The sequence below is a fragment of the Pipistrellus hanaki genome, assembly GCF_964339955.1.
Source record: "Pipistrellus hanaki genome assembly, chromosome: 15".
Classification (NCBI taxonomy): domain Eukaryota; kingdom Metazoa; phylum Chordata; class Mammalia; order Chiroptera; family Vespertilionidae; genus Pipistrellus; species Pipistrellus hanaki.
Genome location: NC_140517.1, coordinates 8,232,414 through 8,256,775, shown reverse-complemented (window position 1 = coordinate 8,256,775; position 24,362 = coordinate 8,232,414).

The window sequence follows — 24,362 nt, the reverse complement described above, 5'->3', positions numbered from 1 at the left end:
TTGCATCAAATATGCATTAACCAAATGCTGATATAGTTTAAGTGATCAAAAATGTGGTTTAGCAATTCTTGGTGATCTTTCAAATCATGTCAAACACCACTGCTCTAAAATCCTAAATCACTTAGATATTTTTTGGTACTTATTTGCCATCTTGAAATAAGTTGCAAATACATGGTTATGTAACATTTACAATATGTTATCCTGCATTGTATGAGGCACGTGGTATATAGTAAATGTCATTAAGTACATTTAACATTTCTTCTAAGGATTATGAAACACTTTTCAAATAGTAATTAACTAAGAAGGGAGCTCTTTTGGAAAGTGGATAGGAAAGAGGCAATAAATGAATCTCATGAAAATGGATTCACTTTTGAGCGACAGAGTTTATTATGGGAATGAAAAAGACCAGGAGAAAACATACCTAAATTATTCAGTTACTGAAAATCACTATTGGCTGACTATCCGAATAACAATAATATCTGCAGCACTTTTTGGAAATTACAAATCTATTTTGCATTAATTGCCTCATTTGGTTCTTATCACAATCCAGATTTGTTTGGAGGGTAGATATATTGCAATGATTTTAAGCTTGCTCAGAGTGGATATCAAGTGCTTCCTTGTTTGGCCTCCTCATAGGAAGAATAACTGAAGTTTTTCTTCACTTAGCGTGACCTCCTGTGTACTAAGCTCCTAATCGCGGGAAAGGCTGATGTAATATAGGCATCCTTGACTTTTGCAGTGGGATGGATTAGACATAGTTCACAAGTAAATTCCACATGAGTTGGCTTTTTCTCAGAGGCTGCAGCAAACTAGACCATTTTTAATGATTTCTTGTTTTAGCATACAGTCCTAATCAGCACAATTGGAAAACATACAGGACCATGTTAAGTGTATGGAGAAATTTGCAGTAATGTACATGTAACTATGGATCCAACTAGTCAGCTATCTATGTCTGTGAGATCTTAAGAAAGCACTGTATGTTTGTTTTATTTTATGCTGTACATTAAGGGGGATATTGCATAATTTGGAAAAAAAGAAAATGCATTTTTATTTCCAAAATTTATACATTAAATTGAAGAAAGTTTGTCAAATTACTTCACTGGGAGAGCAATTACTTCATAGGGTGTAACAGCAATATTCTACTAAAAAACATCATATTTATTGCAAAATCCTAACTAAGACATTGATAAAAATAATAATGAGGAAACCATTCTAATAATCATCTAATAAACCTGTAGAATATTTCTTTACAAAATCCAGCCAACACATACTTTGCCAGTTGAGTCTCCAGATTATTTTGAAGACAACTCTGCATAGACTCAGTGTACTTTGAAATGACTTATGTGAGGTTGGTGTTACAATGTGATATTGAAAACATAATCACAATGACTGCAGGAAATCATCTGCCTGATGTACAAAAATAAAAAATAAACACACACACACACACATACACACACACATAAAATCAACGGTTAGAGCTTCAGTGTCTCCAAATACTTATTATTGGTCTATTTTCATTTTTTTACTGCACATATGAGCTCTGATTTCATACTAACTCTCAGGGATCTCCTGAAAATGACAAGTGAGGGTGTAAGATCCAAACTTTAAAACAAAGGGTGGGTAGAAAGAGATCAGCCAAAGAGCTTGTATGCATATCTGCATAACCCATGGACCCAGACAATAGGGTGGCGAAGGTCTGGGGTAGGGGGTGGGAGCAGGCTAGAAAAGGTCCATAGGGGAAAAAGGGGACATATGTAAAACTTCCAACAATAAAGATTTAAAAATAAAATAATAATAATAATAATAATAATAATAATAATAAAACCCACAAAGTGATCCACTTCTCAAAAAACTTGCTGGACTTTGATTGGCATTTCATTCCTTAAAACAAAAAGTGAGCCCTGTCTGTAATGTCCAACACATGAAACATTACAAAGGCAGTATGATAAGCTGGCTGCATGATCTGTTTCTCAGTGAGTAGGCTGTTGCCATACCATGGCTATTTATAAACCTGCCCCTGACTCCTGACAGCTCAGGAGAAAAATAAATTTGGGTCTCCAAGAAAACATGACAAAAGAGTTGCTACAGCGATTTCCTAGGTGACTCTGTTCACAGCGGGCTTGAGACCCACAGGGACCCATGGGGACCTGGGTTAAGAATGTCGCATAGTAACGTAGACATCAATGCCATTTTAAAATCAGTCAAATCAGGTTACAAATATCTAGTGAAAAGTAGATTGATCTGCTGCTCATGGATATTGCATGCAACATGTAGGGTAAAAAATGTACCTTGATTCTGTGGGAAAGTCGCATTTTCAGTATTCTCCGCTGTTTTTTTTTTTTTTTTTTTTTTTTTTTTTTGTCCTAAGCCTCGGATACTTCTAAAGCAAGCTTAACAAGTGTATTAGAAAAATAGCAAGAAAAACAAAAGAATAACGAAATATGGTGAATGAGAAAGTTAAAAAAATATAGTATGTTCACATGGTAGGGTTATCATTTAGTTGTTTATATGTAATGTTATAATGCGTTTAATTATGGTATTAATCAATGAAAAAAAAACTAAACAGTGTATATGTTGGGGAAGGGGAGGTGTGAAAATTATTTTAACTTTTTAGAAAAATGTGCATCAAAAGTAGACATGACCCTAGCCAGTTTGGCTCAGTAGATAGAGTGCCGGGCCATAGACTGAAGGGTCCCAGCTTAGATTTTGATCAGGGGCACTTGCCTGGATTGCAGGCTGGATCCCTGGCCCTGGTGGGGCGAGTACAGGTGGCAACCAGTTAATGTGTCTCTCTTACATCGATGTTTCTCTCTCTGTCTCTTCCCCTCCTTTCTACTCTCTCTTAAAAAAAAATCAATGGAAAAATATCCTTGGGTGAAGATTAACACAAAAGAAAATAGACATGGAAGATTTATTAAAGACATTAGTATAAGCTCCTAAGTGTTGAAATTTTGGAAATTTGGGGCTTTTTATATGTTTCTCAATTCTTAACAATTTTATATAAGGAGTACACCTACCACTGTAGGTACACACACCCATGCACACACTTATATAATACATATAAAATCAAAAAGAGTAGCCATGCTTCTGAAGAATAGCAGATAGAGACTGGAATCAAGTTCTTACACATCCTAGAAAAACTTCTCTATGTAATTTGTTAGACCCCCAGTGAAAAAAATGAAAATGTACAGTTTGTTCAAAGGGTGCTAAGAATTTCAATATAGTGAGAGGATAGCAGTGCCCTACACCAAGCCTGGAACCCTTGTGGCTATAGAAATCACATACATGTGAACACAGCCCTGCCCTCTACTGGTCATACTTATGTTTGATCTTTTCCACTGTAGAGCCTTTTGGTGCAAACTTACCACTATTGCACTCTAAGCCTTTGATTTTGACTCTTTTTGTGCCTTTCGTTATTGATTTTCATCTGGAATCTAATTTTCTGTCTTCGGCTTTTAGTAAACTAGTCAACTATCCTTTGCTATTGTAATACCCTGTTTCCCCGAAAATAAGAGTGTCTTATGTTAATTTTTTCTCCCAAAGTTGCACTAGGTCTTCTTTTCAGGGGATGTCTTATCTTTCCATGCGCTAGGTCTTATTTTCGGAGGATGTCTTATTTTCAGCGAAACACGGTATGATATAAAGGTCTGATGCTTTTGTTTTGTATGTGAAGGGGGAGCTAGGAAAATGGCTAGTGTGTGGCCAATCCACATTTATCCACCTCCAATATACCAGGCGCCGACTCCTCCATGTCAGGAGGAGAACTATGATTAAATGATGGTCTCTGCCTCAGAGAGCTTATAAAACCAAGGGGGAGAAAGAACCCAAAAGAGACTATTGGGATAGCACGACATTCGACTTTCTAAAACTCGGGGTGGCCTAGAAGAAAACAATGGGTCCAGCAGGGAGGATGGAGATCATCACATTATTACTGAGAACCTACTCCTAGTCAAAAAGCAGACTTGGCTTAGCAGAAATTTTGCAGTCAGCCTCTATTTATAGGAATCCTGCTTCCTGACCATCCATGTGCATTCGACTACCGCCCTCCCCCACCTACATACTTAAGTACGTACCACCTCTCTTCCTAATGGCTCAGAGACTAGACTTCTCTGTAACGCAGCCCTCGCATGGGGAACAGTGAGCCAGTGGGCATGTCAGATGGAGGGGAGATCATTCTTTGATTTTATATTTTATTGGGCAGTGCTTCTGGCAAAGAGAAACCTGCAGATTGCTTCCAATTATTTAGGGATGAATGTTATCCTTCGCAGAAAACTTGCCAGGCAACAGGAACAATAACATTCTTCATAACAGGAGAGTGCATTTCAACACCAAACATTTTTACTAGAGACAGTGCAAATAAACCTTTCACCTTAAAATGAGCGAGTGAAGTATTAACAGATCCCTAAGGTACAGTGAGGTAGCCCACGGGGAATACTTATTTTTTGTCTTTTTAGTAAATACAGGGTGGAGCAAACGTAGCATTACAGTTTTGAATGTAGAAAATAATGTGAAAATAAATCATAATGCAAGAATAAGCTATGTTGCAAGTACTCATACCCGTGAACCTACTTTTGCCTCGCCCTGTATTGAGCCTCAATATGTGCTTTTTTTTTTTTTTAAGGTGTGCTAAAGGATGATGGTATATCATTCTCCATATATTATTATATCAACTCTATTAATGGGGTAATTGATTCTTCCTTTGTCCTAGATAAATATTTTGCTCCTGCATGTTTTCCAATTCATTTATCTGAGAATATGGGCTTACATGCAGCTCAAGATCCAGGTTCCCCTTCCTTTCTGTCCTGTTCGATAGCTCGGTAGGTATGTAAATAGGTGGGCAGAGAGGGAGACATCTATAATAAAAAAATATGATTTTGAATTGAAAACCCTTTTCCTGTTTCCTGGTGTTCTAAATAGAGAACTATCTTTGGCAAGAATTCCTGGACGATGTATCTAGTAACTAGAGGAATGATTTGTATGTTTTGTGTTTGCTTTTTCAATAAAGAGTTGAATATCAAATAAGTAGTTTTATATTGATTAACACACATGATCTTGGATCTGGGATAGTCTTGTATATGTACATATACACAAATGATGTGATTTTATTTTCTACAATCCATATATACTTTCCAGCTAAATGCTATATTTTTAAAGTTTTTTTGCATTGATTTCAGAGAGAGGATGGGAGAGGGAGAGAAATAGGAACATTAATGATGAGAGAGAATTATCGATCAGCTACCTCCCACATGCCCGCTACTGGGGATTGGGCCTGCAATCCGGGCATGTGCCCTGACTGGTAATTGAATCATGACTTCTTGATTACTGTGCTGGCACTCAACCAGGAGCCACACAGGCCAGGTTACAATGCTATGCTTTTGAAGATAGCTCCCTTATTTTATAACAGCAGTTCTCAACCTTGCCTGTATATTTAAGTATCCTAGAAAATTTATAACCTCCTGATGCTCCTTGAATTCCCCCTCTACAGAGTTTTATTTAATGAACTTTGGGTTTGTGACTTTGATATGAAAATGTGTAAGGTTTCCCTAAGTGATATCACTGTTTACTAGTAGCTAAGGTTGAGAACCACTGTTTTAGTGTTTGGCTTTTTGAAACACTCGAGAATAAAGTGTGTAACTTTCTCCTCGCTGCTTACATTAATGGAATTTTCTTCTCCATTTTCATTGAGAATAAAAGTCATGATCAGGATGCCTCCACATCTCCGTCAGGTCCAGTGTGTTGCATAAAGCATATATATTTTTAAAATCTTTATTGTTAAAAGTACTACATATGTTGCCTCCCCCCACCTTTTACCCCACCTAGCCTACCCCACCCCCCACCCAAGCCTTTACCACACTATTGTCTGTGTCCATGGGTTATGCATCTATGCATACAAGTTCTTTGAATGACCTCTTCTCACCTACCCTTACAACAACATAAAGCATAATAAGGTGGTACCCGTGGCACTCTGGGTCTCTGTACTTAACTAGCATGCGAGATGTGCATTGAAACCAACAGAGATTACCTGGCAGGAAGAGAGACACTTTAATGTTCTCTGTCACAAGGGAAGACCAACTGAGGCAGCATGTGTACAACTCCCAACAGAATAAATGCACACTACATATCCTCCCTAATCTTCAAGGGCAGTGTATTTGTCAAATCATATACATTACACGTGTTGGGCCTAACAGTCTAGATGTTGGTGTAAAGGTATTTTGCAGCTACGATGAACATTTTAACAGCAGTCGACTCAGTAAAGATTCACCTGCATAGTATGGGTGGGCCTCGCCCAATCAGTTGAAGATTTAAGAGCAGGAAATGGAAGTTTCTTGGAGAAGGAATCCTGCCTCCAGGCTGTGGTACAGAGAGTGTGCCTGAGATCCCTGCCTGCCATCCTGCCTTATACATGGTGGACTTGCCAGCCCCACAATCCTATGAGCCCACATCTTACAATGAATCTGTTGGTACATATACTCTACTGGTTCTCTGAAGAAACCCAGCTGGTACAGTATTAGTCCCACAGGCCCTAGATCTCTTGGAGGGTCAAGGCAGATATTTGCATGGCCTCACTCTGCCCCCCACATCTCAACCTCCAGTGTGTGCTGACCCCACCCTCCCTCTCAGGGGGCTGTTTCACTCACCGCTTTCTGACCTTGTTCTTTCAACACTAGTAGTAGCAGAGCCTGCTTTTTACTAGTCCAGGGTTACCTCACTGTATCTTCGGTTTCTTGACACCATAGACGCACCTTTGTCCACAAGGCCTTGGCCTTTCTCTACTCAAATTACCCAAATGTGAGTGTCCTAAGTATGTTCTTCTTGGACCTTGACTGACAGAGCGCTTTACAGAATTGTTAGAATAAAACAAACTCTCTGTAATGTGTTGAGAATGGTGTCTGTTCTGTATGAGAATGTTAGCCATTGCCCAGGCGGTGTGGCTTAGTGGTAGCCTGTTGACCCATGAACCAAGAGCTCACTGGTTTGGTTCCCCATCAGGGGACATTCCCATGTTGCTGAGTTGATCCCCACTAGAGGGTTTTCAGGAGGCAGTGAACCATGTTCTCATCAATGTTTCTATCTCTCTACCCTTCTCCCTTCCTCTCTCTGAAGTCAATAAAGATTGATATATTAAAAGTAATGATAATAATAAAACCAGACTTTAAAGAACACTAAAAAGATGCTAGCCATCATTATTCCAATTGCTCAGGCTTAATGTTCATTGCAGTGGCTTCTAAATGCTCAGTTTCTATGCTGATAAAACATTTCCAACACATTAAAAGTCCATCCTCATCTTTCCTGGGTCCTGCCTGGTCTCTCTCTAGGGGACACCAGTAGCATGTTGGCAGTCATTCAAAGACTCTAGCAGCTCAAGGTCAAAGATCCCTCCTCTCCCGAGGCCAGGGTCACTTCGCCCATTCATGCAGGGCTGGCTCCCTCCAGGCCATGTAGAAATGAAACATCTTTCCAGTAGCAGAAATGCGAAACAAAAAAGTCTTCCCATATACAAAATTGGGGTGGGAATAAAGGCAGCGAGCCGTGATCCACTCTATGTTGCTCAACAAACAAAGTGAGTTAATCAAATATTAATTTCAATTTGAGCCCACCTGGAATTTATTTTGTACATTAATGTGACACTTCATTAAAAAAATAAATATTTTTAAAAGTATCTTTAAGAGAAACACTTGTTCCCTTCTTCCTTCTTATCCGTAAGTCCATCACAACCACAGTCACTCTTGCACCTGCATTCCCCAATCTCCACACTAAGGCCTGAGTCACCTTCCTAAACTGAACATATAGTCAGGGTTCTGCCCAGCCTAGAATGTGTTGCTTGGTTCCCATTGTAAGCAGGATAAGATAGAAGTGCCTCGGCCTGACCTTCGAATGCATGTCTAGCCTCAGGTTCCATTCAACTCAACCTTTTAAAGTTTCCTAGGTGCCCTAGCCCAGTGGTCAGCAAACTGTGGCTTGCGATCCACATGTGGCTCTTTGGCCCCATGAGTGTGGCTCTTCCACAAAATACCAGGACCTAGGTGAGTCTATTTTGAAGAAGTGGTGTTAGAAGTTTAAGTTTAAAAAACGTGGCTCCCAAAAGAAATTTCAATTGTTGTATTGTTGACTAATGAGTTTGCCGACCACTGCCCTAACCAATTTGAGTCAATGGATATAGCATTGGCCCTCTCCCAGCTGAAGAGTCCCAGGTTTAATTCTTGTCAAGGACAGGGTGTGGTCAAATTCAGGTATTCGGGTTACAGGCTCAATCCTAGGCCCTGGTTGGGGAACATGCATGATAGGCAACCAATCAATGTGCCTCTCTCAAATCAATGCTATCTCTGTATCTCCTTCTTCCTTCCACTTTCTCTCTCTCTTTCTCTCTCAAAAAAAAAAAAAAAAGTATCCTTGGGCAAAGTTTAACAAAAAACAAACAACAAAATAAGTAGCCAAAGTGCTTTATATTTTAAATGAGCTTTGTATTAATAATTCTTTCTACATGTCTTTCCTATAAAAGCAACACTATGGTTAGTAATTGTGTTGGCAGCCCCACGGCTTGGAATTACTCCTCTCTTTGAAATGCATTCACCATCTGCTTGCCGTTCACACTCAGCTCCCACTTGCTGCTTGACCTCTTTTCATTTGGCAGATCCATCTCCATCTTCAGATTTATTCACTGGATGAGGTCACTGGCTGATTCCAATGTGGCTGACCAGTGGGAAGTGCACATGACTAAGATCGGCTAACCAGGGAGATAGCGGTTTGGCCTCCTCAAGTCCTAACAGTGGAAACAGGGAAAAAGGTGCAGAGATAGAGGGATAGAAAAAGAAGAGTCGAAGGAAACAGGCCCTCAGGAAGGTTCAGAAAGGAGAGATTGGCCCAGTTAGTCTAGAAGCGAACCTAATTGCCAAGCCTTTAACCCTGAGCACATTTAGGGAGGACCTGATGCAAAAAGACAAATTATTTTGACAGAAAAAGCATTAGTTAATGACAGATTTTGTTGTTTGTTATTATTTCCCAGCCATTTTAACCATTGCAACATGCAGTGATTAAAGATTCAGCTGTATTTTTCCTGAGAATGAATTTCTTCTTTATCTGGAATCTAGGGAATGTACACATTAGAAATTATGCTCTCTTTTCATCTTTCTACTTACTACCCTAGACTATTTCAACATGCTCATTAATAACATTTTGCTTTTGAAATTTTCCTAACAGGGTGAATGAAGAGGTGCTTTTTTCTGGGTAAAACAAAGAAAATCTGTTTGAAAATAAATGTATTATTCCACACTTTCTATTTTCAGCAATCTAAAAGCAATGATTAGGCAATTATTTGGTAAATGTAATTTATAAATCAAGTTAATTGATGATTCTCCAGTAGGTTTATTTTGGTCTAGAAAATTCTGAAAGACTGCCTGCATTAATCAAATCATTTGGGTAAATTTTAAAAATATTTTTTTGGGAAATATATATATATATATATATATATATATATATATATATATGTGTGTGTGTGTGTGTGTGTGTGTGTGTGTGTGTGTGTGTATTCCTGAAATTGTCAAAGTTATTTTGTTTTGTTTTTTAATTTCATGTCACAACTAATATATTATGGTTAATAGCAGGTACCATCTTTGAAAAAAAAAACAAAAAACCTTATGTAGAAACCAAATGTTAAAATAGGGAAAACATTTTTAAATGAAATAAGATAGGGAGCGGGGGTGAATTTGTTTTGAAAATGATTGATATGTTATTTTAATTCTCTCTAAGAAGAGAACCTTCAGCAGAAACAAATTGGTTTAGCAATAGAGCAAACTTAGAATTTTTGACTTATAGTTCAATGTTCTCCCCAAACATGTTCAAAGGGAGGTTCCTCAATCAAATCCATCAGATTTACCTAGATCACATGTTAAACACTTCTAAGCATCCTAAAGCCCATCTTAGATCTATTGAATCCAAGTCATTTAGAGTTGGGCCTAGGATTTTGCATTTTATTAAGTCCCCATATTATTATTCTTTTATTGTTTAAAGTATCACAAATAGTAGTACATATGTCTCCTGTTTTCTCCATTGACCTTCCCAGGGCCTCCCCTCCACTCTCCTCCACCCCCCCTCCAGGCACATGCCCTATGCCCTCTCTCCCCCGCCCCCCCCCCCCCCCCGCCAGTGTCTTGTGTCCATTGGTTATGCTTATATGCATGCATACAAGTCCTTCTGTTGATTTCTTACCTCCCCCCTCCATATTATTTTTAATGTACATTAAACATTTGGAAATCTTGCTCATTTTTACTCCAACAGTCTCCTTTAACTATTGGTTTTGTAGGCTGCCTTCATTATTTACTTACTTATTGCACAATTTTTTTTTTTTTTTTCCCAGAGAGAGAGGAATAGAGAGAAAGAAACATAGATGTGAGAGAGGAACATCGATCGGCTGCCCCCTGTAGGGCCTGCACTGGGGATCAAGCTCAAAACCCAGGCATGTGCCCCAGCTGGAAATGAAACTGGTGACTTCTCAGTTCATGGGTTGATGCTCAACCACTGAACCACACGAGCTGTGCCTATTTCACAAATTTTTAATGCTCCTTGTATGTTGGCCCTCCGCTGGCCCTGTGATGGTAAGCAAAGATTCAAGGGATCTTCCTTCATGGGAGTGAACACGGATGAAGCTGTTCCAACAATCTGACAGACAACCAGGAGGGGGTTTTCCTGGTAAAGGGGCAGTTAGGAGCAGTGTGCTGGGAGGAAGCATTTTCTTGCTGGTGGCCTCCCTTCCCTAGCTAATTTGTAGCTTTTGACACAGAGCTACATAAAAATGGCTTTGCATTTATAATAATCCTCATTGATTACTTTTCCTTTGTTTCTTCAATTTTTTATTATTATTACATTTTTCTTTATAGCCACCAAAAACGTCTATGCCTTGGTAGCATTGGTACTACATGAGTTACCATGGCAACAATGCATTTTGGGGGATGCCAAAGTAAATATGCATTTACTGTGTCAGCACAGCCCTTGCTGATTCCTGGTGGAGGTCTGAAATTGTGTACGGTACGTTCTTGCTTCTACAGTCATCCAAGTTTTTGTGTTTAAATATATTTTGTTAAGTGAATAGTTGTAGTGTGTTACTCAGAGTGAAGAAATATACTTTTCACAGCCATTTTAGAAGGGTCAGAGTGAGAATAAAAGTATTTCCTTTCAAGACAAAAAATAGTTTAATGGCTATGATTGAAGGGGCTAAATTAGGCATGGCAAGGATATTACAATGATGTTCAATTTTAACTAATTTGTACTCAAAAGGGGCTTCTGCATTGATCTCTTAAATTCAGGGAGCAAAGAGAAAGACAGTAAATATTTATTAAATAATAGCATCCCAGGTCAGAAAGATAGAGTTGACAGCCGAAACTGGTTTGGCTCAATGGATAGAGCGTCGGCTTGGGGACTGAAGGATCCCCAGTTCGATTCCGGTCAAGGGCATGTACCTTGGTTGTGGGCATATCCCCAGTAGGGGGTGTGCAAGAGGCAACTGATCAATGATTCTCTCTCATCGATGTTTCTAACTCTCTATCTCTCCCTTCCTCTCTGTATAAAATCAATAAAATATATTAAGAATAAATAAATAAATAAATAAATAAATAAATAAATAAATAAATAAATTGTTGAGGAAAAAAGATAGAGTTGACAAATAGGAAAGTGCAGTGATCCCGGAAACCAACTAGGTCCAAGCAACACAGTGAGTAAGAGTTAGACGCCTGCCTTCCTCTGCTTTCTTCTTATGCTAAGTCCGTGACTTCCCCTGTGAAATGAAACTTGGAATGTCACCTGTCAGCCAACAGGGCATAGTAACCAGGAGTCTCATTCCCCATCAGTTCCTTATCCTGCTCTCATGGCTACCACCTCATTGCCTGTTATCTCTAACTTGTCACCATGCTCCACGTTCCTTCCTCAGCCTTCTTTTTTTTTTAATATATATTTTATTGATTTTCCATAGAGAGGGAGAGGGATAGAGAGCTAGAAACATCGATGAGAGAGAAACATCGACCAGCTGCCTCCTGCACATCTCCCACCAGGAATGTGCCCCCAACCAATGTACATGCCCTTGACCAGAATCAAACCTGGGGACACCCCCCCCCCCCCCCCCCAGTCTGCAGACCGATGCTCTATCCACTGAGCCAAACCGGTTTTGGTCCCAGCCTTCTTTCTTGACCCCTTGATCTGGCACCACCCTTTCAGGGTAAAATGCCCAATTCTCAAAGCAAGTGGCGTAGTTCCAGTTGGTTGTTTTGGCTTCTGGGGCCTTTCCTGGGGTGAAATCAGCCTTGCTCTGTAGGATAGTCTCCCTCTATTTCTCCATATCACCCCTTTGCCCCAGGACTGCCAAATTACCTGCTGCTCCAGGAGCACTCTGTTTCTTTTGCACATTTCTAAGTTTTTGCTTAATCCACTTTTCTTAAAATATATTTTTATTGATTTCATAAATCAATAGAAGGAGAGGGATAGGGAGAAACATCAAAAATGAGAGAGAATCATTGATTGGCTGCCTCCTGCATTTATAATAATTTATAACCCATTTATAACCCCCTACTGGGGATCGAGCTCCCAACCCTGGCATGTGCCCTGCCCTGGAATTGAATAGTGACCTCCTGGTTCATAGGTCAATGCTCAACCACTGAGTCACACCAGCTGAGCTTAATCCACTTTTCCATGCAGGCCACTTCTGCCATGGTAGAAAGCCTATGCATGATTTATCAAACCAAGAACCATTACTGTCTCTCCTGAAGGAATCACTCATGCTGACCAGGGTAGCTGTTTTGTGTTTCTGACTATAACTACTTTGTACACATCTGTCTCAGCATTGGACCATGTTGCAATTATGGGTTTACAATTCCATCTCTCGCTCCAGACTGTGTGCTCAGGAGAAAGTCCCATGTGTGACTCACCTTTGTGTATCCAGGGGCAAGCCTGGGACACAGACACAGGATGCTGAATGACTGAATGAATAGCCAAGCCTTCTGAGGTGTGGATGATTGTTCTTGACACCTAGCGAGCAGGAAATAGTACAGAAAAAAACAAACAAAAGTTATTTTATTCTCTCCCTTGTTGTAGACTTTGAGAATGTGGGCTGATGGGGGAGAAGCGTAGATATTGCTTCACCTGGTCCTCATTGACTGGTGGCCTGTCTTGGATCCATTCTCCATGACACCTGTGTGAAATGCACCAAGGAATGATTGACTTTTCTTCTTGTGTAATTCGCATTAGCAGACAACTCCATTAATATAAAAAGCTCCTTTTTATGCACAGAGCTGATAGTCTACTCTCTGTGACTGTAGATCTATGTTCTGCCATCTGGAGTCTTAGGGTTTAGATATTATCTCTCTATCGCATGAGGGCCTGTGAGTGCCTGTTCATATTAATGGTATCCATTGTCCAGTCTCCACTCTTAGCCCATTGCTCTTTATCTTTGGGCATGATATATGGCTCCTTCACTACCCTGATTATACCACATAAATAATACCCTTTGGCAATGTCTCTAGTAATCAGTTTCGGCTGCTATGATAACTCCTAGGAATAATATGTCTTTTTAATAAAGAGAGGTAGAAAAGTATTAGTATCATTTCTTTTATGACAACATCACAAAAGAATAACAGCCGGTTAGTGATTTTCTTCCTGTGAACCAGACCTGGGCTAATGGCTGTACATATATTGTCTCATTCGAACCTCCAAAAAAACAAACAATAAAAACCAAACAAAGGAGAAAACTAAGCTTAATATTGAACTGTCTATACACATGGTTATCAAACTGTGGCCCGCAAGCCACATGCGGGTCTTTGGCCCCTTGCGTGTGGCTCTTCCATGAAACACTATGGCCTGGGCGAGTCTATTTTGAAGAAGTGGCATTAGAAGAAGTTAAAGTTTAAAAAATTTGGCTCTCCAAAGAAATGTCAATCGTTGTACTGTTGATATTTGGCTCTGTTGACTAATGAGTTTGCCAACCACTGGTCTATACCATCCTCAGATTGCTAACTTTAAATTATGTGTTGTCACAGAAAATCAAAAGCAGCTCCTAGACTTTCTTTATTCCTTCTGCTTTTATTTTTAACTCACCCAAACAAAGACAAATACTGTATTCAAATCATTAAAGTACTACACAATACTACACAATAGCTCCATTGCATAAATGCGGGTACCTCTTTGGAATCCAACAAGGACATGGGTCCACAGGGACACAAGGAGGAAAAGCCCTGGAAATGTAAGCAGAATGGATTCTGCTTCCTGCTGCATTATGGACTAAGCGTTGGCACAGTCGTTCGCATGTGCTGTTGTTTTCTGTGGCAAAGGCTGCTTCCAAAGGCATATTGAAAAAATTATCATTTTGATTGTACTGCAAAATACATTTTTCATCTGCGCTAAGACTATGTTGCAATGAAGGTTCACCTGTGAAACTCGTTCCTGGAGGCCCGGTTATTGTCTCAGATGAAATGGCTGAAAGATAATTTTGCAAACCCTAACAGTCATGGCATTTGAAAAGTTTTGATTCAACTTTGCCTTCCTGAGGTATTTCACACCCAGAGGCAAGAAAATGATACCTTTTACACATTTATCCTTTGCTCACCCCAATGACTGGCTCCATCTCATAAAAATACAGCATAGCTTACATTTCGTTTCTCCCGTGGCAAATTTACCATTTTATTTGGGAATGCCAGCCTTTCTGTTGGCAAAAAGTGTGATTGAAGGCCCCCCAAAATTAGAAAATAAACCAATCAAATGTATTTTTAAAATATATTTATATTTATATTGATTTCAGAGAGAAAGAAAGAGGAAGAAAGAGAAACATCAGTGATGAGAGAGAATCATCCATCGGCTGCCTCCTGCATGTCACCCTCTTGGGATCAAGCCAGAAACCTGGGCATGTGCCCTGACTGGGAACTGAACCATGACCTCCTGGTTCATAGGTTGATGCTTAATCACTGAGCAACAACAGCCAAGCTCAGTGAAAAATTTTTAAAAGGATGGGGAACAAGATAGAATTCACACAGAATTCCATGGTAAGGTAAACCTAGACAGAAACATCAGTTGCTGTCTTCCAATGGGAACATTTCAATAAGTAACTAAGGAAGAAGGGTGAATTTGTGAAGAAAGAGGGAGATTAAAGAGGAAGGGTGCTGAAATAAACTGGAGTGCTCTGTTTTTCTCATTAAAGCTAAGGCATAGGGAAAAAACTTCACATGTACACTGGCACAACTAGTGCACTTCCGATTTCACATTCCATTTTAGTAGATTCACAGACTCCCAAAGCTTCTGGGGCACTTTCTGGGGTGCATGCTTCCCTGTGTGTGTGCTCCAAGCTATTCTTGGCAGTACAATGTGAATACCAGTCTGATCATCCATTTTTTTACCTATAAAGAAATTAAATGTCAGAAACATTTCTTATACTCGAGGTCATCTAATTGACAAAGGTGGCAATTTAAATTTCAGATTGTCTAATAAAAATACATCCCCCACATCTACATTCTGTTATTTTGCATTTTGTAGCTGTGTGTATTAGGCTATGCATATGTTTTTGCATGTGTATGAAGTGAGGAAAAATTGATACAAGATTGGCAATGTTTTCATATTGTACCCTTTTAAAAAAGCAACATAAATGGTCATTTTAAGGTTGGGAAGGCATTTATTAAAAAATAAAGGTAGTTAATTAAGCTGAATAAGAAATGTGTTCATGATGGCATTGCATGGGCCACCTATTGTATACCACTTCCTACTTCACCCCCAGCCTCTTTTGTGGCAGCCCCTGCTGGAGCAGCCACTACATCCTCCCAGGCTTTTGGTCTATAGATCTCATGTCCCTCATGTCCTGCCAAAGGGCTTCTAGGACCCCAAGGCAAGGAGGTCATTACAAACCCACTTAGCAGTAAGGCGCAAAAGAGTCACACCCTGGCTGGCATGCTCAGTGGTTAAAGTGTCCACCTGCCCGCTGGAGAGTCTAGGGTTTGATTCCTTATCAAGGGCACATGACCATCTGGGAGGCAACCAATCAGTGTGTCTTTCTAACAGTTGTTTCTCTCTCTCTTTCTTCTCTCTTCCCTATCCCCCTCTCCTCACTCTCTAAAAGTCAATGGAAAAATATATAACTTAGTTGAGGATTAAAATGATAGATGATAGATAGATAGATAGATAGATAGATAGATAGATAGATGATAGATAGATGATAGATAGATAGATAGATAGATAGATAGATAGATAGATAGATTATAGAGATATAAATAAATATAATAAAGAGCCTTAGTCACCCAGCCCTGGACAAGCATTTCTAAGCTGCAGAAGTACTGGCCACAGGTGCAAAAAATATGATAGGAGTGCTTGAGTGAACAGATGAGGAGTTTCTCTTGCTGTGCTCTGGACCACCCACAGCAGTGGAGTTAGGAAATTGTTCTCCTGAACCCCCCCAGGGATTCTTTGCAGAGACTGGCTATCCTGAAGGATGCTCTCTGAGAGACTGAACAAGGGTACGATGCACCAAGTCTTGAGCATTGCAAAATGAGCTGTTTCGGACACTCCTCACTTCAGCCACTATTGAGGCAACCTGTTGCATGCAGGCTCCATCAGCTGCTCACAAGTGCAACTCCAATGCCAAGAAAGTCTTTCTTTCTACCCAAGGCCTTTTTTTATATCAATACATGAGATGGCCAAAGGAACTCTAGTGACTTTCAGGCAAGTGCAACCCAGAAATGCATGGGAGTTCTTTAACTTGGGGCTGCCTTGACCAATTTGTGATAGATGATCATTATGAATGACTTTCCTTTGGATGTCAGACAGCCAGTTTTGTGAGCAGTTGTAGTAGGCTCCTTGGAAGTTGAGGCAAGCAAGCATTAGTGGCACAGGGCAGTGGCCAAATGTGTGGTGTTGGTTTTCCTCCTGTCTTACTTGTATTCTAGGTTACTCACTCCGTTACTTTCCAATGAATTCCCAACCACAATAACAGCCTGCAAGACTTTTGACTCAGCCAATCATTTGAGAGTCCTTGGGTTAAAACACATTTAAGCCTTAAAAAAACAACTATGCACATATACTTATGTATTATTTTCATTTTGCTTCTGTCAATGGACATTTCCAAATTGTCTTCACTCTTCTGTATTCCTAATGGAAATTAGGGTTTTTCTTCGAGGGATTACATTTGCCAGACCTCTGGGGATGCCTTGATTTTCAATGGAGTTCTGGGATGCTCTCCTCTGATGAGAACATAATCATATCCATTGCTCTGAATGTTGATTTTCTCTGTCTTGCTTTAAAAAATTTTTACAAAAAAAAATGGCTGAAACCAGTTTGGCTCAGTGGATAGAGCGTTGGTCTACAGACTGAAAGGTCCCAGGTTCGATTCTGGTCAAGGGCATATACATTGGTTGCTGGCACATCCCCGGTAGGGGGTGTGCAAGAGGCAGCTGGTCGATGCTTCTATCTCATTGATGTTTCTAGCTCTCTATCCCTCTCCCTTCCTCTCTGTAAAAAATCAATAATATATATATATTTTTAAAAGAAACAAAAATGTATTTCTTACCAATCTGGACACTAGGAGATCCAAGACCAAGGCACCAGCATGGTCACATTCATCACATTATGGTCAAGGCCTTCTTCCTGATTAACTGCCTCAGCCTCTTCTACCTGTGTCCTCACATGGGGAAGGGACCTTGCTTTCACTGGTGCATAAACATATATGACGAATGATTATTTGGCTTTGGGAAAGGCTGTTATCATGGATTCAAAAAGAGTAATGTGTGGGCCCAGTCACTGAATGGATTCCTTAGAATCCACTTTAACTAACACTTGTGGCCCTACTTGATGGATGGGTGTTCTGCCTCTCCTCTGTTTTACAATGCTTTCCATTAGTCATTAGAATTAATGTATCCTAAAGCTCACATTCAACTGCAGAATTGGGATTTGAACCCAGCCCTTTGGGCTCCAAGGACGACATTTGCTTTAATATAATGCACTCCATCACTGGACCGTTTTCTATTAGCAGGGCAGATTGTAGCCTGAGGCATGTTCGGGATGTAGAGAAGGTTGCAGTCATGCCTGAAGGGTGTAAAAAATGGCCTGAGCATCAGAAAAAATTATGTCACATTTCATTTGAATACCTCGCAGGTCGATATTTTATAGAGTATATAAAATGGCAATAAAAGATAATGGGGAAAATAAAGATAATTTATTTTCTCAGAGACATTGATCATCAGGAGAGAGGTACATTTTCTTTCTCTCTCTTGTACCAAATGGGGAATTGGTTCAATATTCTTCATTTACATAAAATATACAATGCAGTTCGACACTTTAAGTGCTCCTTACATTTAGTTCATGACTATAAAATCGTTTGCAGAAGGGAGAAAGTTCTCTGTGTGTTTTATTTACATTTTCCCAAGTCCAACTTTGAAGCCACCCAATGAATAATGCATCAGGCTTGATGTTTAACGACTTCGTACAGGGCTTTTTATTTCAACTACTCGCTCAGTGCACACATTTGCCACAGACTTGTCAACAATGACTCGAGGATTCGCCTCCTTCCCCCCATAAAGCAAGAGCCAAAGCTCTGAAGAGTCTCCCCTCATTACACATGGGCATTAGCCATTCTATGTCATGTTGAACGGACAACTAGTCACATTTGCCACCTTCTTTTAATATTTACCGTGGAAGTCAATTAGGTTTCAGTTACAATGATACAAGGCCTGTAATCCACACAGAAGCAGCTCACTGGAATGAAACAATACATGCAGAAAAGCAAGAATACTTCAATAATGGCTTAAATAGAGAAACAGCGAGGAATGTGCAGGAATGTTTTTAGAAAGTGACGGCTCAGTGCTGGGTCCAGAAATGTAATTGGGCATGGCTCTAAATTGCCAAATAAGAGTACAGTCTGCCTGGACAGCAGAGGCCATTCAAGTAGATGATACTTCAAGATATTTCCCGCCAATATTTATGCCAGACTTTAGTCACACAGACTAAGTATGTAAGCCCATCAGTCTGAACACCAGGAGGCATAGTGTAGTGGTAAAAACTCTGGACCTGTCTCTACAATATACTTGACACTTGATAGCTGAGTGAACTTAGAAATGAATGTCAGTGTCTCTGGTTCTCATTTTTCTCATCTACAGCGAAGAGGGCCTTGATGAACCAGGGACTGTATCTCTCTGTGTGTGAAGAAGGATATATCTGTGCAAAATCCTTCCTTTATTGCTGGCACATAGCAAGTGGGCAAACATAATGGCTATAAATCTAAAACCGTTACCTATTCTGTTATCAATTATGCCTGAGGGAGGGAGAAAAGAATTTAGGAAAGAATTTGGGAAACATTGAGTTTGGAAAAAAGCAGAGCCTTTTCATTATTTTTAGCAACTATAGAAAAAGTCTACTCTTTGGCCACACTTTTAGAGTCTCATGGGTAATAGAGTTTGCAGAGAATGTCACTGTTATAAATCTGGAGGTATTCTAGTTCTATGTGGAAATTGTCTATGGTGAGCTTTATTTTTCAAGCATATTTTTATTGATTTCAGAGGAAGAGGGGGGGTGAGAGAGAGAAACATCAATGATGAGAGAGAATCATTGCTCAGTTGTCTCCTGCACATCCCACACTGGGGATTGAGCCTACTTGGGCATTTGCCTCGACGGGGAATCGAACTGTGATCTCCTGGTTCAAAGGTCAATGCTCAACCATTGAGCCATGCTGGTGGGGCTATGGTATGTTTTAAAGCAGACATATCCAGCTCCTTCTGCAAATGCTGTGATGAAGTGGATTCCAGGAAGTAAGACGAGCTTATGAACTTTTACAAAAGTCCTAAAGTAATTTTGATATATACCCAGATTTGGGAATACCAGATATAGTCGATAATTATTATCACCATAGTATTTGATACTATTTTAAAATATATAGTACTGAAACCTACGGTATGCAAAATAGTTTACATATATGATATCATTAAATCTTTAACTATTGCTGGGCTACATATCATCATCATCATATCATTAGGGAAACTGAATTTCACAGACATTAAATAATTTGATCAAAGTCTCACAACCAGTGAGTGGCTCAGATGCTATTCAAACCCAAGTCTGCCAAGTTCATGGTCAGTAGCCATCCCCAGTGAAAGTATCATGCCCCTTGTTCAGGATGGGATTTTCCCTGATGTAGAGTTTATTTTCAAGCTCAGCAGCCTGGAACAGAGGGATTAACACTGTAATCTTGTGCTTGAGCCCTGTCAATTTCAAATATACCTTTCACTCCTAATATGCACCCTTCTCATTCAAGTGCAAGGCTGGTAAAGAGGGAAAAGAAATCTAGAGCAAATCTGCCAAAAACCTTACCCATCATGTCTTGTCCTTGAATCTGGAGCTTCTGAGTGAAATAGATTTTTAAATGACATTTTTAGAAAGCTTTCAAACCTTAGAATGGCTTCTTGATACACAAAATACTTAACACCATTCTATTAACTTCTGCCTGATTATTTTCTATATTGCAAGGCTCAGTCACTAATTATCTTCTCCTGCTCTCCCAAAACAGCAGCCATATTCCAAGTTGTCAATATATGGAGCACCTACTCCTAACTTAGTACTGATCACACCATGACATGATGGCCCATTTCTCATGAGATTTTTTTGAGCAGTTGACTCCTATATACTTGCATATAGAAGTTTTTGGAAGTAAGGAAAGAAGAAAGGAAGAAATGAAGGGAGATAGGGAAGGAAGGAACAGAGTATGGGATCATCATGGAAAACAGGCTACCTGAAGACAAGATCTACAAGTTATAAAGATGGTGGTTTCCAGGCAACTTTGGGGACTAGGGGCTAGAAAATGGACTACATCCTAAATGTAACTTAAGCATGTACAATACTAGACTCTTTGTACTCTTCTCATTTTATCTCTGTCATTTCTTGGAAATATTTATGCTTTCTCATTCTAGTACACTTCATTTGATAAAATACTAGATGCTACCAGAGTCAGATCTGAGAGTACATGTGAACCAAAGCCCCCTCCCAAACCAGCAGTCTTTGCAGAGGACACAGCCACATAAGCAGCTACACAGAACCTCTGATAGTATCAAACAGCAGCATTGCAGGGATCACATTATCCAAAGAAACATGCGCAGGGATGGGAGGGAATAGAAAGGAGGATTGTCCTTGCCTCCAGGGTCAGAAAGTGTGGAAAGGGTAAAGAATTTGGAATAAGACCCATTCAACTCTGCTTCCTTACAAACTGTGTGACTTCTAGCAACTCCTGGAAATTATTTTAGCCACAGTGTTCCCTTGCGGAATCAGGGCAATAAGACAACCCAAAAAGCTTTTATGAAAACATAAGGTAATATCTGTGAGGTAGCAGACAATTAGTAAAGTATGTCATTCTCTTTTAATTGGTACATTAAATGGTGTCAGGCAACATTGTATGATATTGTTGAGTATCTGCTGTTTTCCCTCCCCCCATCTACATGGTCTAGTGTGTTTCTAACCCCTGCCACATTTATATCTAATGATCACTAATTTCATTTTCTCTAAATACTGCCCATTTTGAGACTGAGTGAGTGTGTGAATGTGTGTTGTGTGTAAGCTACATCAGGTTGATGGAGAAGATGGATTTCTGAGTTGTTGCTAATGGTCTAGACATTTCACTGTTTTGTCAACAAAGCCCTGTTGTTGAAAGCGATGTTTCCACACTATGTCAATATCTCTACCATGTTGTGTTGATATTAATGGAACTGCCAGGAAAGATATTTAATTAATCAGTTCCCAGAATAAGTATTGTCATCATTTATTTCCCAGCTGAAGGCATCCAGGCCAGCAGGAAGGGTCTCTCTGCCCATCTGCGGGCACCTCAGTTATGTGATGAGAACATATTAGTGTAAGTCTCGCTGAGATGCTGAGATGGAAGTTTGGGCACCCTGGTCAATGAACAAGTGATGTTTTGTTTTTATACAGTAACGTGGAGTGATATTGTGCTGCTACTCATCAGGAAAGTGCCAGTTCTGCTCTATAAAGAACCATGAAATAACTACTCAAAACTAGCACAAGTACCGTGTTCAGTAATAACCTATTTCTCTGCCTACAACAAAACTAAACAAAGAAGATAGTGCTTGAATCTTCAGTGTATTTTATATTATGAAGATTCAAAGAAGGGTGCTCTGTGAGAAGTATGGCAATGAAGGTTGTACTCTTCCTCATTTATTTTTAGACTAGAGGCTCAATGCATAAAAATTTGTGCAAGAATAGGCCTTCCTTCCCCTAGATGCTGACACCACCTTTGCTTTGATCCAGAGACAGCTTTCTGCCTTTGCTCTGGCCAGAGCTGCCTTCCATCTTTACCTTGTCACATCAATTTGCATATCCCTTCCTTATTGGCTGTGGGTGCCACCATCTTTGTCAGGGAGTTACCATCAATTTGCACATTCCATCTTTATTAGATGGGATTCTTCCAAGGGAAACTGATCAAGTTCCTTTGAAAGTCCCCTCTCATCAGTGAGGTGGGAGGAAAAATAAAATCATGAGCCTGCCCTGGTTGGACTAGGGCCTTTCTACTTTCTATTTCACATATGGGCATTCTCCTCTCTTTGCTCTTCTGCTCTTTGTGTAAACCAGAAGCTGCTACTATCTAGAATTTCAAATTGTGTTTTAGAGAGAGTAGGTGTTCTTTAGGGCTTAGACTTAGGTAACAAGCCATTATTCCAGCTGTAACCCAGGGCCCTGCATGGGTCAGAAAAACAATGGTGTGTTTTATATTAAAGTGTGTGTTTTTTGTTGTTGTTGTTGTTTTGATTTTTTGTGTGAGTGTATGTTTTCTTTTGTTAATCCTCATGGCAGGATATTTTCTCCATTGATTTCCAGAGAGTGTAGAAGAGAGAGACGGAGGGGGAGAGAGAGACAGAGGGAAACATCTATGTGAGAGACATATCTATTGATTGCCTCCCATATATGCCCCAACAGAGGCTGGGGATCGAACCTGCAACCCAGGTGTGCTCCCTTGACTAGGGATCAAATCCCAGACCCTTCCATGTGTAGGCTTGTGCTCTAACCACTTAGCATACCAGCCAGTGCTAAAGTAGTGCTTTGATATGATATTTTCTTTCTGTGTCTCTTCCCCAAGAATATCATGATAAGAGAATGTCTGGGCTAAGATAGAGTTTTAGATTTTCCTAAATCAAGTAAATCCCTTTGACTAACATCCCTTAACTTACTTTACCATGGAATAAAAAGATGCCAAAAGAGCTAACTCTTGAAAGGACCACTCTCCAACCCCTTTCCAGGAGCTATTTCTTACAAACGTTATTTTGTCTGAGTGTGAACTTCTTTATAAGTTACAATCTTTACACTTATCTAAATATATTTCCCTGAAGGAGACAATCTGTTATATACAAAGAGATTTATTAATTTTTGGAGGAACACTGAGTAGTCATCTTTTAATATTTTTCATTGAAATCATTAAATATGGGCACATTTTAGTCATCCAGTGACTAGCACCAGGTGTCATTGGATAAATTTTTCTATGATATCTGGGAAAATAAATGCAAGCCCAGATCCCACAGTAAATAAAAAGTATCTTTGAATATAACTAAAATATACTTTATTAAAACAGATCAGCCAGAGCAGTCATTGTTCTTATGCTGATTGTTTTAGCAAAGGTGTGTTTATTTTTCTGTCTGCTTCCAAGTTTTCTGAAATAATAATAAAAGTAATTCTCTGAGGTTCCAAATTTCATATGTTCCTCCTGTAGCTAAACTCTGCATGAAGATTATATGAATATGTGTTGTTATACATTGGAATTTGCTTGGCAGGAAATAGTTTGAATGGTGTTAAAATAGAAGCAGAACACAAATATATTGACGAATTCCATGTAGGTAACAATACTGAGTTGGACAAAGGTTGGCTTAGTGGATAGAGAGAGGAATGGGTACCTTTGAGATATGTTTCCGAAATAAGAATGGATGGAGCTGTGATTGTGTTGGCCATGGATACGAATGGAGTCTCTGAAGGAAAAAATTATTTTCTTAAAGCAAGTGATTGAGGCACTCAAGTATTTTTTATTCGATTCGTAGTTATCATCTCTCTTAACATGCTAACCATTGTCAAAGTAAGTTCACTTACTGATAAAATCAAAACTCATTCCCTGATGGTATTTTATGAGCACATCTGGTTTACAGGTTAGAAGGCTGGTACACTCATCTAAGACTTTACAGTTGGCAACTTCAGTGAATCTACTGTAGGACCCAATCCTTATTCTTAAACTTCTCTCTGACCTTTCATTCATTTACTCTTCCATTTATCCTTCTCGTTTTATGCCAGAAAATATCATTGGTGTATTTTCTCTGTGTGTGAGTGACAGATGTTTTAGATCTCTGTCATGTCTCCTATTATAGGCTGGTCAC